The sequence below is a fragment of the Podarcis bocagei genome, assembly GCF_964188305.1.
Source record: "Podarcis bocagei genome assembly, chromosome: 2".
Taxonomy (NCBI): Eukaryota; Metazoa; Chordata; class Lepidosauria; order Squamata; family Lacertidae; genus Podarcis; species Podarcis bocagei.
Genome location: NC_138126.1, coordinates 88,106,339 through 88,123,013, shown reverse-complemented (window position 1 = coordinate 88,123,013; position 16,675 = coordinate 88,106,339). Strand labels below are relative to the sequence as shown.

Here is a 16,675-nt window from a genome sequence, read left to right as displayed (position 1 = left end):
TACATACACTTCAGGTTACATACGCTTCAGGTTACAGACTCCACTAACCTCGAAATAGTACCTCGGGTTAAGAACTTTGCTTCAGGATGAGAACAGAAATTGTGCTCCGGCAGCGCAGTGGCAGCAGGAGGCCCCATTAGCTAAAGTGGTGCTTTAGGTTAAGAACAGACCTACGGAATGAATTAAGTTCTTAACCTGAGGTACCACTGTGTGTGTGTGTGTGTGTACACACACACACACACACACACACTATAATCCTGGTCCCAGCTACAGTTTCACTAGCTCTATGGTCCTACTAGTAACTAAATATGGTGGGCAGCCACCATGGATGGGAGCCAAGCTCCCATTGGCAGCATCACCCAACCAGCACCGAAAGAACTCTGGTGGGCAGGGTGATGAGTGGTGGCCAAGGGGAGGAGAAATGGCAGTGATGCTGTCCCTTTGCACAGTAGTAAGCAGGTTGGAGTGCATTTCGGATGGGGTGGCCTAGAGAGAGGGGCTTGCTTCTGCTCCTGTGCATGGTGGCAAGCAGGAGCCCTGCCCTGGTTGGAGGGGACATCAGTGGCACTATGCCCAGAGCCCATGAAGTGTGATGTTGGCCCTGTAAGTGAAAGTGGGACTGTAGTTTGAGCTAGGAATACAGAAGACCCTGGTTCAAATTTTGCTTCTGATATGAATTCACCAAGTGGCTGAAATTTCCCAGCCTCAGTTCTCTCCTCTGCAATATGGGGGATAAAAATACTCATTTACTTTGCAAGCTTGTGAAAATCACAACTAGATAATGAATGTGATGTAAAGCACCATAAAAAGGCTAAGTGTTGTTGTTGTTGTTGTTGTCGTCGTAATAATACACCTTGAGCATTATCTTTGTCTGCTCACTGTTCTCTACCATGTAGACAAATGCAGGTTGCAAAGGGACTTAGACACATTTATCTCCCATAAAATCTCTCTGGTTACTATGCCAAAAGCAAGCATTCCGTGGAACTGGGCAGGGCGAAGGTTTTGTCGAATAGGGAACATCACCACAGGCATTCAAAATGTATTCAGAGAACAAAGGAGCAACTCAGTGTTTCATTGCATCTGGAATCCCTTTAATTAAATATCTTTGTCTGCTGTTTGTTGTGCTTGTCAGCACTGGCTGTTGTTTGGCTCATATTAGCAAATGAAACCAAATGTTGGGGAGGGGGGAAGAGGAGGAGTTCTGGTTTTCTGTTTTTACTCAGGAAGCACCCACGAAGAGCCCTGCTGGATCAGGCCAGGCACTCAGCTAGCCCAGAACCTTTTTCTCACAGTAGTCAACCAGATGCCTAAAGGGAAGTCTAGAAGCAGGATCTGAGGTCAACTGCACTTCCCACTTCTGTGGTTTCCAGCAATGTATTGTTATGAGTTTGTGGTTGCTGGACCTGATGCATATTAGACTGTACACTTCCAAGCACAATTCAAAGTGTTGGTGCTGAGCTTTAAAGCCCTAAATGGCTTTGGTCCTGTATACCTGAACAGAATCTCCACCCCCATTGTCCAGCCGGGACACTGAGGTCCTGAGCTGAGGGTCTTCTGGCGGTTCCCTCACTGTGAGAAGCCAAGTTACAGGCAACCAGGCAGAGGGCCTTCTTGGTAGTGGCACCTGCCCTGTGGAATGCCCTCCCAGCAGATGTCAAGGCAATAACTCTGGTGATATATTGCCATGGGAATGAAATAATTTTTCTATTGCATCTCAGTACAGGGCTTGTTTTAGATATTATTCAGGAATACAGTGGTACCTCAGGTTAAGAACTTAATTCATTCTGGAGGTCTGTTCTTAACCTGAAACAGTTCTTAACCTGAGGTACCACTTTAACTAATAGGGCCTCCCAATGCCTCCGCCCAATTTCTGTTCTCATCCTGAAGCAAAGTTCTTAACCCGAGGTACTATTTCTGGGTTAGCAGAGTCTGTAACCTGAAGCGTCTGTAACCTGAAGTGTCTGTAACCCGAGGTACCACTGTAGTATAGGCTGAAGAATTGGCTTCAGTGTTTAAAGGGGGACAGGGCAGGGGAGAGCAAGGGGACTTTCCTGATGGGCATCTCCTTCCATTTCTCATGCATCTGGCTTAGCAATATAGTGCTTAATGCATAGCGTGTGAAGCTGCCCTATGCCCTTAGGTTTCACAGCTGTTTGCTTCCTTACACAGAAAATTAGCTATGAAAAGCACGCTAAGGAAATATGAGAGATGGGTTTTCTTGTTTTCCAGCTAACTAGAGCACAGGTTGAGTTTATTCTATTAATACCCAACAGGATTTAAGAATGAAAAAGAAGGAGGGAGGAACAAAACTTTTGGGCAGAATGCTGATTTTCCTTCCTAGCTTCTGCTGTGTTTGAGGCTTGTGGCAGATGCAGGAGTTGAGCTGACATTCAAACTTCAGATGCACAAAACTTCACCCAGTTTCTGAATGTTCAATGATGTTAACATGCTACTAACAAGCAGAAAAAGAATGCCACATGGTCAAATTAAATCGAGACTCTCACTTCACTTGGCTAATGAACATTGCCAGAAGGAAGTGTTGCATGAATTGCACTCATTATCTTTTAGATATCTGTGTTATAAATTAAAATTCTTGAAATCTTGTTGATGCTTTTATCTTTTTTCTGATTTATTTCAAAGATTCAGTAGCTGGGCAGATGAGAATATGCACATACTTGCAAAATTTGGTTTTATTTCAGCAAGATCTTAATATACCTGTTCACAGCAGAAAAGCACAAATCAACAACGCTGACAAAAAGGAGCTTCCATTCCAATGATATGGATGGGTAGAGAAATGAATGATGCATAACTATACATTTGCATTTACTGTTAAAGTAGATGAGTAGAAAAAACCAGGTGTGATTTGTTCTGCTGCTCCGCTTAAATAGTTATCATCTCACCAGCTAATTTCCTATAACTCATGAAAATGGATGCATCCAAGAAACGAAGGCTAGAAAGTTAACAGGCATCCCTCAATGAACATTAAAAGTCAAACTAACTAAGAAACGTGTCGCAGCAAAGTCTCATAAGGTGAAATCCAGTGTTGATTCAGCAGAGGCATGTGCTAAGAAAACAGTTGTCTTAGACCTAGACTATTGTCTGAAGGCAAATGAGGCTACCACTTTGGTGAAAGCAAGAAGGTCTGAGTGTGGTAAGCTCCTGAAGTGGAGACCCCCTGGGAACCTCATATATGCCACCTTGGTTGCATAACAGAAGAAAGAAAATAAATAAAAGGAAGGTTGTAGATTTTGTCTTTCTCCTCTACCACCTTCCACATTCTTTTGAAGCATTCCCTCAACGTGCAGAAGTGGATTTTGGGGAGGAAGTGCAGGAGGCTGCCAGGGGTAGGGGAAATAATAAAAAGTTACCTCCCCTTCTCTGGTGGTAGCAGATGGCTTGTGGAATGGCAGCAGTGGATTTCACCCATATGGATTCAGCTGGCTAAAAATACTTCAACTCCACATAATGAAAGCAAACCTAACCTGTCGTTTCAGGTTAGGTGGTTCCTATACTCCTTTTGGAGGAAGGGTAGTTTGTGGTGACATGATAAAGACAGATGAAGTTACTAATGGTGTGGAGATAGCAGACAGAGCTTTCTCTCTTATCTTGCTAGCCCCTGCATGGCGAGGTATATACAAAAGAAAGATTTTGCACAATATATACTGGATATGGAATGCACTGTTGAGAACATAAGAACAACCCATCTAGTCCAGCATCCTATTTTCACAGTGACCAACCAGATCCCTATGGGAAGCCTGCAAGCAAGACATGAGCACAGCAACACTGGAAGTAAAAATAGCCATCAGGACTCATGGTCATTGATAGTTTTCTCCTCCATGAATTTGTCCAAGCCTCTTTTAAAGTCATCGAGGGTGGTAGTTAACTTAGATGCAATATATGTTGAGGGCCTCTCATTGAAACAGCTTTAAAAAGGGCTCGATAAATTCATGGAGGATGAGGCTGCCATGCTATACCCAGTGAATATACACAGGAACCCAGGTGCCAAATCAGACCATTGGTTCTCCTGATTCAGTATTATATACTGCCTAGTATATATACTGTATTATATACTGCCTAGCAGTGGCTTTCCAAGATTTCAGACAAGGGGCATTCCTAGCCCTACCTGGAAATGCCAGGGATTGAACTAGGGACCTTCTGCATGCAAGGCAGATAGTATAGGATTGTACTCCTGACGCTTCAGTGGCTACTAACCATGATAGCTAAGTGTGGACTATACAGGAAAGTAAGACCCCCCCCCCCCAGGAACTATATCTCGTACATCATAACCTGCCATATCACAGAACAGGGAAAACCTAGCAAGCTTTGCCATTGATTTAAACATGAATACAAGCCATGCTATATTTTTGAGCCATGTAAAACGAAGCTTTGAACCGCACTGCTTTTGATAATGGAAACTTCACTTCTAGGCTGCAAATTAAAGCTGAAAAGCAGCTCGCAGTTAAAATTCACATCAAGTAGTAGAGAGCATCATTAGAAGGTCATAGGCAAGAGCTTGTGACTCCATGAATAGCAATTAATTCCAATCAATACAGAAATTAGAGAGAAAGATTAGAAAGTGGTGAAATTTACACAGTGAGAGCTAATTTATATTTTTAACAAATTGTATCCTGCTGCACAATCAGTAAGGTCAGAATTAAGATTCAAGACCCAGTTCCTCATTGTCTTTTCTTGTTAAGTGTCAGTGCGTGGGCAACCTTGGACAAGGAGCGCAAGCACAAGTGAAAATATAAATAAAAACAAAAGGCTCCCATTAGCAGAGGCTCCCGTTTGTCCTTCTGTAGTTAAATGTGAGCAATTTAGTAATCAGCCAGATGCATCCAGGAAACCCACAAGCCAGGCATGAAGGCAATAGCTGTCTCCTGCTGTTGCTCCCCAGGAGCTAGGATTCTGTTGCGGAATTTTTCTGCATAGTTAATTTATTCAAGTCACTGCCAAAGGATGTTTAGATGGCTTTAAAAGGGGATAGACAAATTCATGGAGGACAAGGAAGGATATAAGGATATTTTAACCCTGATGGCTACCCTCCACTGTTAGAGGCAGTACAGCTACTGGGTGTTTTGACTGTGCAGAGGATTTGCTAAAGTTCCCTTTAAATACATTCAGGAATCTCAAATAAGGAGCAAGTCCTAAAGGTCAAAAGATGGAAAATTTGATTGAGACCATTGGGAGAAGGCAGGGAAAGTGAGGGTTCCTATTAACCCCCACCCCAATTAATGGCTTCATATTCTCTCGTATTAGTCTCTCACTTTTGGCAAGGATACCCATGGGCATAGAGAGTTTAAGGTCAATTGTGTGAAAGGGTATAAGAAAGCTATGGGAAGGGGGGGGGGGAGGGAGGGGAAAGGCTCCAAGAGCATTGTCTCCCCAAACCTCATAAAAGGAAAGCAGCAATATGGCCTCTCTGAACTTTCTGGATTGCATGCTCAGAATAAGAAGCTGAAGGGGCTGTTTCTTTCCATCTACTGTGTGTGTTCTGCAAGGTGCCTTCCTTTCTAAGAGTGATGAAAACTTAAATTTGCAGAAATGCTCGTTGGTGGCCTTTGTCTGTGAAAATGTCAGGGGCCAAGAGACATAAGGTTCTGCATTTCACACCATCCAGATTTCCAGAAAAGAAACCAGGAATATAATTTGATCAGAGACCAAAGCATAGAGGGACTAATTGGGGAAGAGAAATTGAATGCACATCACTTCCTGTGTATGTATAAAGGGACAGTGTGCTCTCTGTACTGGACAACAACACAAACAGATGCTCCGCTTTGCAGTCTGTCTCAGTGCTCCTTTACTTTTGCTGGCTGGCAGGGGTGCCTCTGGCACATCTAGTTTGCCAGCAAGTGGGGAAAAGCCATGAGAAAAGCAAACATCACAGAGTAAGTATATGAGTCAATATTGCTATCACTTTCTCTTCGATGGTACCACACCAAAACACTTCTTTAATCTTCTCACAGCCTTAGCATGGGTCACAGAACTGATATGTTCTAGGAGCAATTAATCAATGATTTTGGATACAAGATGGTCTTCTGAATCTATTTTTTAAATAATTCCACAAACTGTCAAGTTCTTCCAATCCGCAATGAAAGTCAACAGGTGGAAAAATACAAATTGTTACATGCTCTGCACTCCCCCAAGTGGAGAGAAGCTTTGGGTCACCACTACTTGGGATCTAACTTCCTGTGACAAGTTTCTGTAGTCCATTCACAAACACATCTAGGACACAGGTAAAGGAGGCATGCAGGAGACATACTCTTCACAAGTCACTGCTTCTCGAACCCAGAGAGGCATGGTTCTTCCAGATTTTTTTTTACTTATTCCTTCTCTTTTTCGCTTCTCTTTCTCTCTCTGTCTTAAAACTGCCATTTCTACACACACAGAGTTTACATCAGCCCTTACCCTCAGTTGTAAAAGGGAAGGAAGATCACCTTCTCAATGCTCTAATGGCTAGCATTTAGAAAATTTCCAAATATCTCCTAATTATTAGCTTTCATTGAGAAAACATGAATCAATCATTCTGGGCTATTAGCAACCCCACCCCACCCCAGGCTTTGACTCAATAGCCCACAGCTATGTAAGACAATCTACTGAACTTTACATGCAAAGACAAGAGTTTAACTCGAACCTAAGTACTGGAGAGTTCAGAATCCAAACAGAAAAGAACAAAAATATGTTTATTATAATTGTGAGGCTAGAGCTGGAAAAGAATTACTTACCCAATTGACCAATCTCTTCTCTGGCAATCTCATATACCGGAAGTTTCCCAGTGTCATATCTCTGTGTTGATCACAACATAGATTTTCCAAAAGGTTGAATATGAACCAGGCAGCCCGGCTTCCAGCACCAAAGCCCCAGCTTACTGATTGACAAAGGGGGGAAAAAATCAGTGTATTGGCAAAGTCAGAAGATACGTAATGGAGTTTATTCCCCTAGTAGCTGGACAAACTGGAATTGCCAGAGAGATAAAGTGACCATGTGCCCCACCCTGTCCTTTGGCACATTTCTTGAGAGTGGAGGGAACTTGACGCTAAAAAGAACGTTAGGAGATAAAGACTTGCTTTACATATAGGAATGCAATATCACATTTTTGTGGTACAGATAAAGAATGTTTGCCTTTGTGAATGCTTGAATATGTTAAAGGAATATCTAAATGGAACATTTCCAGATCCACCAAGTGACTTCTAAGTAAGTGGGCAAAATGCAGCTGTGATCAAGGAAATGGTTACCACTTCTCCACATTGCACAGCCTGGCGCAGCCTGGCCCTCGTCCATACAGCTGTTGTGTGAGCTGAGCTAATGTCCTTTTATCAAAAGCTATTTCATGATCCCAGCTAGGTTCTCGACCCCCCTTTCTTTATTTTTAAGCACACACACACATGATCTGTATTGGGGTTTGAACTGTAGCATATTCATTTCTTCATGAATTGAAGAAATGTAGCATTCATTAAAAAGTAAAAGCCTTAAAGAAAGAAGTACTTGTACATAGGGAATGTATGAAGACAGCAGATAAAGAAAATGGAATGTGAGAAGACTGCTGTCTGGATGTGCCTTGGGGTGCTTCCAGAAGGGGGCTTTTTGTAGGGCAGGAGCTGCTCCAACATGCAAATTTCCCACAGAGTCCACGTGATGTCATTGGCACCAGAAGGCCAGCCCATATTCTGTCACCCTACCCTCATTGTAGCTGAATTTACCCTTTTTGGAAACAATTCTGACAGGACGGTTTATTTACTTTTTAACTGTTGCCAATGACCCATTTGTGATCACTGAATGACCTGTTTGCAGTACTGAGCCCCTACCTGGAAGCCCCCATAAACTCACAGTTCAACAAGCCAGCTTCACGATTTCACACAATGCAGTTAGCCAGCCCCATGAATTTCAGAACTGCTGGGCTCAGCTGACACACGTGGAAGCCAAAGGCAGCCAAGCTTGAGGCATGAGGAGCTTATGTTACTATTGCATTGCCTGATGCGGTGTTCTCTCTATGAAAGCCAGCCCACATTTAGAGGATGGGGAAGGCAAAATGGATACACAGTGTGCTGGGGGAACCTGGCTATAGGACAATTTACTGTTGTGACTCTGACATGGCTCACAAAGCCTGAGTGGCACAATTGTGAGCTAGCCCCATGCTGAAGAGACCAGTCCACTTGGTGCCAAATTCTACATTTATCCACACAGGACCACATCTTCTATTTGCCAATTTGGCCATTGTGACAATAAACCTGATGGAAACAAAGACTGGGAATGCAGCCATGATGTAGCTGCTCTGACATTTTCTAGAGTGGTTGAGCGGTTTGTTTTTCAGTTTGTTGCTGCTTCACAAAGTTCTGGGCTACTACACATGCTATAAATGGCAGAGTGCCCATGAGCTGTCTTGGGGAGAAGATGAATAGGCTGCAGCTTCCAAGTTTTTACATCTCTCATCTTTCCAGCCCTGAGCAGCAAGCGACCCCAAAATGAGCTCTTCTCCTCCTTGCTCCTCTGCTTGACCTGCAGCAACGTATTTGGCACTCCGTTGGTGGGCTTTAAAATCCCAGCCTCCTGATTTGTGGTTGAGTTTGTGGGTGCCAATCTCCCTTGTGAGTTTCAGAGTCCCCTGTGGTGGTAGGGGTTTCTGGGTTCCAGACACTGAACCTCTGGATTCAGCAAATGTTAAAATATAAGCCAGGCCAGTTTCCTGATGAGGAAATTAGGACAACAAAAGGAAGGTGATGAGCCATTAGGAAAGCCAAAGGGGGGGGGGGGCTCTGTGCTAGATGGCAAATGGGAGGGCCCCCTCCCTCAACTCAGAGTTATTTAGAAGACAAAAGCAAAGTCTGAGGGAGAGTTTTTGGGTTGCCTGTGATGTGACTTAGAGGAAAAATGGTTGCAGGCTGCTAAAGGCAGAAAGCTGGAGAGAGGGTCAAGCACGATGGTAGATTCTGTTTGAATCCAAGGCTGCAGCTATGGGAGGAACAAGACTCCTCCACTGTAGCCTCAGGTTGTATATATGTGTGAATAAACTATATGTCATAAAGACACCATGGTCGCCGCTGTGCCTCATTCCCAAAAGGAAACATGGACATTGGATAAGTGTCTGGAACTCTTAGAATCTCACACCACTTGGAGACTGGGGTTCCATGCGACAATATGTTTCCATCTCCCTTTCTTCAGAATTCTTTAAAAGAAAAATCCTACCATGCTTATACTTTTAAAATACATCCCTTTGTCTTCTTCCCCTGCTATGCTAGCATTTTTTTTCCAATTTCAGCAGGAGTCAGTTTTTGTCCCAGAGCAAACACTGCTTCATAAAGCAGTGAGCTAATTTTTTTAATTTTTTAGAATAACATAAAAAGAGCTTTGCGAGTTCAGACCAAAGGCCCATTCTCACAGGGGTCAACCATAAACTTATAGGAAACCCAAGAGCAGGACATGGGCACAATAACACTCCTCTGCTCATGTTGTGGAATTCAGATGGCCTCTGTCACAGGAGGCTGTGCATAGCCTTCATGGCTAGTAGCTATTGCAGCCATATTAGTAGCTATTGCAGCCATATCCTCAATCAATTAGCTGCTTGCTTGTTTGCTTACGGTGTTTTCAGTGTGGCTTACAGCAATAAATAGTTAAAATGCAGTTGTCATAAAATAATAAAAAACAACATAAAATTATCTGTTGCAGAAATTAAAACCGTTCACGCGTTTAAAGCACATGCCTTCCTCCAAATAATCATGGGAACTATAATTTGTTAAGCGTTCTGGGAATTGTAGCTCTGTGAGGGGATAAACATCAGTCCCCATGGCTCTCAGGTAGGGAGCCAGGATTGTTAAATTGGTAGAAATATGCTTTACATGTATCGTGTGGATGTGACCAAATGCACATCACAGGGACTTCCAGTTTCCAGAAATAAGCTCTCCGTAGGGCAGAGAGTAGGCAGGTGCATTTTGATTCTGATGCTCACGTGTGTACATGCATGCACAGAACACACAATGTCAGCTCATTGCTGACCTTCTATTCCCACACAACCACCTGTCCAAATAGCACATGGTGGCCCCCTGTGTGAAATGTTTCATAAATATTTTGGCAGGATGTTCAGTGTCTAGAAAAGGGGAAAGAAAAGTGCTTTGGTGTAGGATGGGATGCCAACATCTATACCTACAACCCACTCTAGAGACAACAAATTCTGCTTTGTGTACACCCACCCACTCTAATAATGGAAGATGGCTTTATTTCAGGAACCATACTTATCTTTCCTACTTTTTCCTCCACACAAAAGGATCCGTGTTGAGTTGCCTTTCTGAGCCTTGATGATTGTATGAAATGATTGCATCCCTAGTGATTGTATGGAGCTTATTGTGAAGGTAACATTTGTAAGTGAAAACATCTGACTATAAAGAACAACTCAGTAAAGTATCTGATTAATGTGACTTCCGCACACAGCCTGAATGCTTACCTGGCCCTTATGGCCCAGCCAATACACATAAATGAACAAGAAAGCTAGAAATTACTTTGCAGGCAATTATAGTTGCTTGTAGAATAAAGTCAACTCAGATAAACTCCAGTCAGAAGCATATTGATTCCAATTTATAACCTGTTAAAATACAATTCCTGCCTGCCCAGGTAACAGAGCTCTGGAAAATGCTATTAGGGCCTAAAAGATGACTGGAATTAATGCTGGGTAAATAAAAATGGCTTAGAGACAGCAAGAGTTCGGTCTGAAACAAGCAACTTCGTATGGATCCATTGGGGAGAAAGTTTTTAACTGTTAACATTTCCAGGGGCAGAAATAACAACAATCAAGTTTTCTTTAAACTTCAAAATTACATGTTCTTCAGTACAAAAGGGAAAATAATAATAATAAAGAATTAAATAAGATCCCAGAGAGGACAAACTATAGAAAGTATGTAACAGAAAGATGTTACCAGTTCACCTGCTCATAAAAGGACACAGGATGCAATCTACAATGGCAAAACTCTACATGGTTTTAATCTAAGCAGGAGCAGGAGCAAAATGTATCTTTTTAAGAAACTCAACTTTCATCTAGGTCACACCTAGATTTTTGAGGGTATATTTACTGAGACCTTTCATTGGTGCCAAAGGAGATACTGCCTGACACACTGGCGTCTGTGGGTGCCACATTAGTGACTGCCAGCACACATGCGTGATACATAATGATGCAGAAATAATGTGTTGTCTTTATTGAATAGACGTTCCTTTACCATTTAAGAGTGAATTGTGTGAATTTACAACTTTGAAATTCCAGTCACATTACAGAACAACCAAATTGTGCACTAGTGGGTAGACATAGTGGTTTAGTTTCCACAAATCCAGCAGAAGTTCCATTTTAAGCTGACTTTATGAAAAGAATAGAATAGAATACTTTTAATCTCAGGGTCGTGGGTTTGAGAGCCACATTGTGTGAAAGATTCCAGGATTGCAGTGGGTTGGACTAGATGATCCTTGTGGTCCCAACTCAACAATTCCATAATTCTATAATTAGATCTTTATTATGTTGGTACCCATCAAAATAATTATGATGCTAGTACTGTGTTTGGCTTATCTGTATTTAAAGATGACCATCTGAGGTAGATGGAAGGGGAAGGGTAAAGTGGAATGTTGCTCATTTTTGTTTTCTATTAGTTGACAATCATTTTTATATCTATTGCATTTTTACTGCTCTACCATTAGCTGATTATTCTATTTGTTGTATTCTCATTGGTCTAGCATTACAGATTAGTTAAACTGTTGTTTATCAAGTACTACACTTTGAAGTCCCAGCTGTTTGCTTGAGACAATGTGTCTGGGCTGAGGGATGGAGATGGCGGTAAGGAATACTGTTTTTACGAGGAGGCTGTAGATGTTTTTTATACCACAGCCAGGTATTTGTATAATGGGATAACTTGGGTGGCGCTGTGGTCTAAACCAATGAGCCTCTTGGGCTTGCTAATTGGAAGGTTGACGGTTTGAATCCCCGCGACGGGGTGAGCTCCCATTGCTCTGTCCCAGCTCCTGCCAACCTAGCAGTTCGAAAGCATGCCAGTGCAAGTAGATAAATAGGTACCGCTGTGGTGGAAAGGTAAACGGCATTTCCATGTGCTCTGGCACTTGTCACAGTCTTCCGTGCACCAGTAGCAGTTTAGTCATGCTGGCCACATGACCTGGAAAATTGTCTGTGGACAAACACCAGCTACCTTGGCCTGAAAAGCGAGATGAGCGCCGCAACCCCATAGTCACCTTTGACCGGACTTCACCATCCAGGGGTCCTTTACCTTTACCTATAATGGGATAAACACTTTTGGGTTGTGGTTTTATTGATATTATTTACTGATGAATTGTTGCTATTATGCCTTTTGGTTTAAACGATGTGTTATGTTTGTTAATGTATTGATAGTTAGCTACCCTCAGCTCTAGATTGGAGGAAGAGACAAGATATAAGAACCATGAATGAATGAATACATACATACATACATACATACATACATACATAACCATGGCTTCCTCTTTGTCTTGCAACCCACCATAATTCTCCCTTCTGCTTATTCTTTTTAAATACTGCTCATAGCAGGGTTGGTTCTAACATTAGTTAGAATGAGGAGGCTGCCTCAGGCAGCTGATTATAAGTGCCATAAAGGGCAGCAAATTAGTTATTTAATAAATTCTTGTTGTGTTTTACTCCCAGGGAGGGGGAGAGACACTAATGGGAATTTTTGGACCCAGACACCAAAGATGTCAGTAATTGTAATTATTATTTTGCATTGTTTTTATGGAGTTTTCTACTGTATGTTGTACACTGCCTTAACATTGTACATGAGTTGGCAGTATATAAATACTTTTATAAACAAGCAAGCAAACAGAAGGGGAATAACATTACCATGCACATGGGCTGAGGAGCAGAGATCCTATTTGCTTCTTCACCACAGGCAGCAGCCGTGCCCTGATCCTCCTCACTAGGTTGCCATGGGCTAAAAGTGTTTCTCACCCCTTGGCTTCTTTCACCTGTTTAACCAATTTAAGCAAAACAAACCCGCAGGCTTGATGTGCTGGATCAATCAAGAGAACAGGTAAATAAATTAAATAGAGCAAGGACAAGTTTCCTAAAAGAAATTGGTGAGTACGTAATGAAGAATGTTCATCATGGCAGTCCTCAATCACTTCCTCACCAGAAATCCTATCTTTTGCATTGGCCATTGTTCTTTCAGAAGAATGTTGGCAAGCCCTCCCATGTCCAGAGAATATTTGAAAATGTGGAGGTAGGCTAATGAGCACTGCAGTTGTCAGCAGTGGTTGCCATTCACAAATGTAATGTCATAATTCTGGACATTCACCAGAACGGTTGCAGGACTGTCAACATTCCCTTGTGACTGCCAACAGCCTTTGCATTTTGGAAATTCCTTGTAACATACACCAGGCAGAATGAGTGTCTTGTGACTTGCAGTGTGCTGGCTTAGCCTGGGGGCTCTCATAAATACTTAAATCCAGCCCAGGGCAGGAGGGGTGTTTGTGTTGCTGCCTGACTATACCCAGAACAGTTACTGCTTCATAATTTGTGTGGGAGAGACAGGCTGTCATAATGATGGGTGCATCACTAGCCAGCCTCATTTTCCTTCACTCAAGTTTGTGCTGAGAATGTTAAGGGTCAGGCTTGTGCAAACTTGTGAAGCTTTACACACACACACACACACACACACACACACACACACACACAGTAACCAAACCAGAATTAGTGTTTAAGCAATGAATTACAATCCACAACACAGATTCAATTTTGCTCTCTTTATTCCAGATATGAAAACCTATTACTTACTTTACGTGATCCAGAGTCCCAATCTTTTTAAAAAAAGATAAATAAAAAGAATTGTGAATGTTAGGAGGCACAGTGGGGACAGCTGAAGGAATATGAGGGTGCCCAACTGTACTGATTACTGCGGTGGGCATCTTTCTGAATATGGCAAGACAAAAATGTGAAGAGGTGAGAACATCATAAATATGCCAGAAGGAGAGTCGTGGCTAATTAGAAGATAAGGAAAGTGCATTAGCACAGCAAAATTAATGAGCTCATAAAATCAGTACCTCTGACAAAGGAGAAACAGTTAGGGAGGAAATAATAACGGTGGCAGTAGAGGGCAATTGCAATTTCCAGTTTTCAGCATATCTAAATTCAATATTTAAATGGAATTTCAAAACTCCTTTTATTTGAAAACAAAAAGGTTTCAAAGTGATTTTCGCTCAACCATGTCCATATTGCCATTTTTCACACGTATATTAGGGTTAATTATTTTCACATGGTTCTAACAGGGTAGCTGTAATCTTCACAATTCTGTTGAAAAAAGCACTGTTAGTATTGGAAAGCACTGGCTCGCTCCTCAGAAGCCTGTCTATCAAGACAGAACACTGGTGGGTGGGGGAAAAAAAGTTAACTTTGCTTTACCACAGAAGGAAATAAAACTTATCTGACATATTCTTGAGCAAGACAAGGGGAACTCTCCCCCAACACACATCCAACCCTAGAGTACACAGTTCACAATTCCAAGAGAAGTTTCCCATCTCCTTCTTCCACTTGATATTTTATCATATATTTTCTTTTCCCAGGCAGTCTGAAACGGCACTTTCAGCTGCTAACTGCACAGGTCCAGTGCTATCATGAGACCAGCTAGCAACCACCTACAGTGCAGACTTCAGAGGAGCACTGTACTGACCTTTGAGAAGCACCATTTTATACAGATTAGCTTTTGTTATACAGTGGTGCCTCGCAAGAAGAAATTAATTCGTTCCGCGAGTTTTTTCGTCTAGCGAATTTTTCGTCTTGCGAAGCACGGTGTCGGAAAAGTTTTGGAAAAGCTTCAAAAATCACCAAAAACCTCAAAAAAGGCTGCCACACCACGTTCTATGAGTTGCTCCTCAAAGTCAAGTCGCAACTGTATTAACGGTGTTAAGAAAAAGGAAACAAACTTGCAAAAAACGCAAGACGTTTTCGTCTTGCGAAGCAAGCCCATAGGGAAATTCGTCTTGCGAAGCAGCTCAAAAACCACAAAACCCTTTTGTCTAGCGAGTTTTTCATCTTGCGAGGCATTCGTCTTGCGGGGCACCACTGTACCAGATACATTTCTGATAATATTTAACTATCATTTTATATCTTGAATAATTTCACCATTTCTACAAGACATCTTATTTTGAAAATTGAAGATGGCAATTTGTGTGTGTGTGTGCACGCACGCAAGTAGTTTGCCTTGCCTAGGTTGCAAAAATACCCCAGCACTGGCATTCCCACCCACTTTCTTCAAAGAAGGCAAGAGTGAATGTCTACTTTCCAGCACAATTGCCCCTGTTTATTCCCTATGACAAAATAGCTACAAATGCTATTAGCAGATCCTGTGCCAATCCAACTCCCTTTCCCCTATGAAACATTTTGGCGTTTCCCTCTGCCTGCTCTGGCAGGAATACCAGCAGCAGTAGCTCCCTGCCATGTGGACAAGCACATTAGAGCAGCTCCCCAATGGAGGAAAACCTACACTGTGACAAAAACCCCTCCAGGCCAATTGTTCATAATCATTCAGAGTGCAGATCAGAGTGAGTTCAGCTTGTGAGGAAACAGGCCTGCTTCAGATGCCTTCAGTGACAATGACTGACCATGTGGTGGTGGAAATGTGTGTTTATGCCTCACCTCCATTACAAAGATAATATTACATATTACTCAGGTACCCCATTGGGTGCACTTATTGTATGAGCTTTCCTCCCTTTTTTGAGGAGAAAGCACTGCAAGAATTTGGCATTCATATGGAGCACCCAATGAAATTCAACATTACTAGCATCCATGTTGAGAGGAAGAGAGCAGGAAATATTAAAAAATGAAAGGAAAGGAAAAGAGAAAAACATTGATGCTTGTACTGGTGTTTTTCATTTCTCTTGTTGTATTCCTTTCCTATGTACACACAAAGCCTTGGTTTTCATGGCCCATCCCTTTGCATTCTTCCAAAATAATACTAACAACACAAACTTAGCAACTATTGACATGATTTATTATTAGCACATTATTCAAAGTCTCAGAAGCAATTTTATAGTAAAAAACAAAAAGATAACAAAAGATAAAAGCAATAGTGAACCAAAAAATGGAAAAGTAAAAAAGGCTGAATCATGAACTGAATTGGAAGCAGTCGTATATACCCCTAAAATTAGTTCAAACCAAATTATTGTGTGCCACCAGCAGAGAGCTGAGGAGCATAGCATCGACCTTATATTCTGATCCCCACCTCCACTGCAAAGACAACCCATGAGTCGAGACTACATCTGCTCACATTTCTGGTGGGTGGTGTTGCGGCCAGGCATCCGGTCTTCTGAAGTGATCTGGTAGGGTACGGGGATTGACGCTGCCCTCATTGCCATCCTGGCCGCGTTGACCCAACCTTGCTATCGACAAACGTAGGCTGCCATATTGTTGGGGCCGGGTAGGGACTTTTTCCACTTGGAAAATCGGCACCAGCCGTTTGGTTTTTGCCTACCTTGTAGCAACCACCACAACTTGGTGAGGTTAGGCCAGGCTTCCTCAAACTCGGCCCTCCAGATGTTTTGAGACTACAATTCCCATCATCCCTGACCACTGGTTCTGCTAGCTAGGGATCATGGGAGTTGTAGGCCAAAAACATCTGGAGGGCAGAGTTGGAGGAAGCCTGGGTTAGGCATTGGGTAAGCCTTTGTT

At 42.4% G+C, this 16,675-nt stretch overlaps 1 long non-coding RNA gene across 1 annotated transcript in view; it reads right to left on the bottom strand.

Moving 5' to 3' along the window:
- Positions 1–9,114, bottom strand: part of LOC308581965 — a 64,709-nt gene extending 55,595 nt beyond the window's left edge. The window contains exon 1 of the long non-coding RNA XR_014005416.1: positions 6,726–9,114. This is a non-coding gene — a long non-coding RNA (uncharacterized lncRNA). The remainder of the gene's footprint in view (positions 1–6,725) is intronic.
- Positions 9,115–16,675: the final 7,561 nt, after the last annotated feature.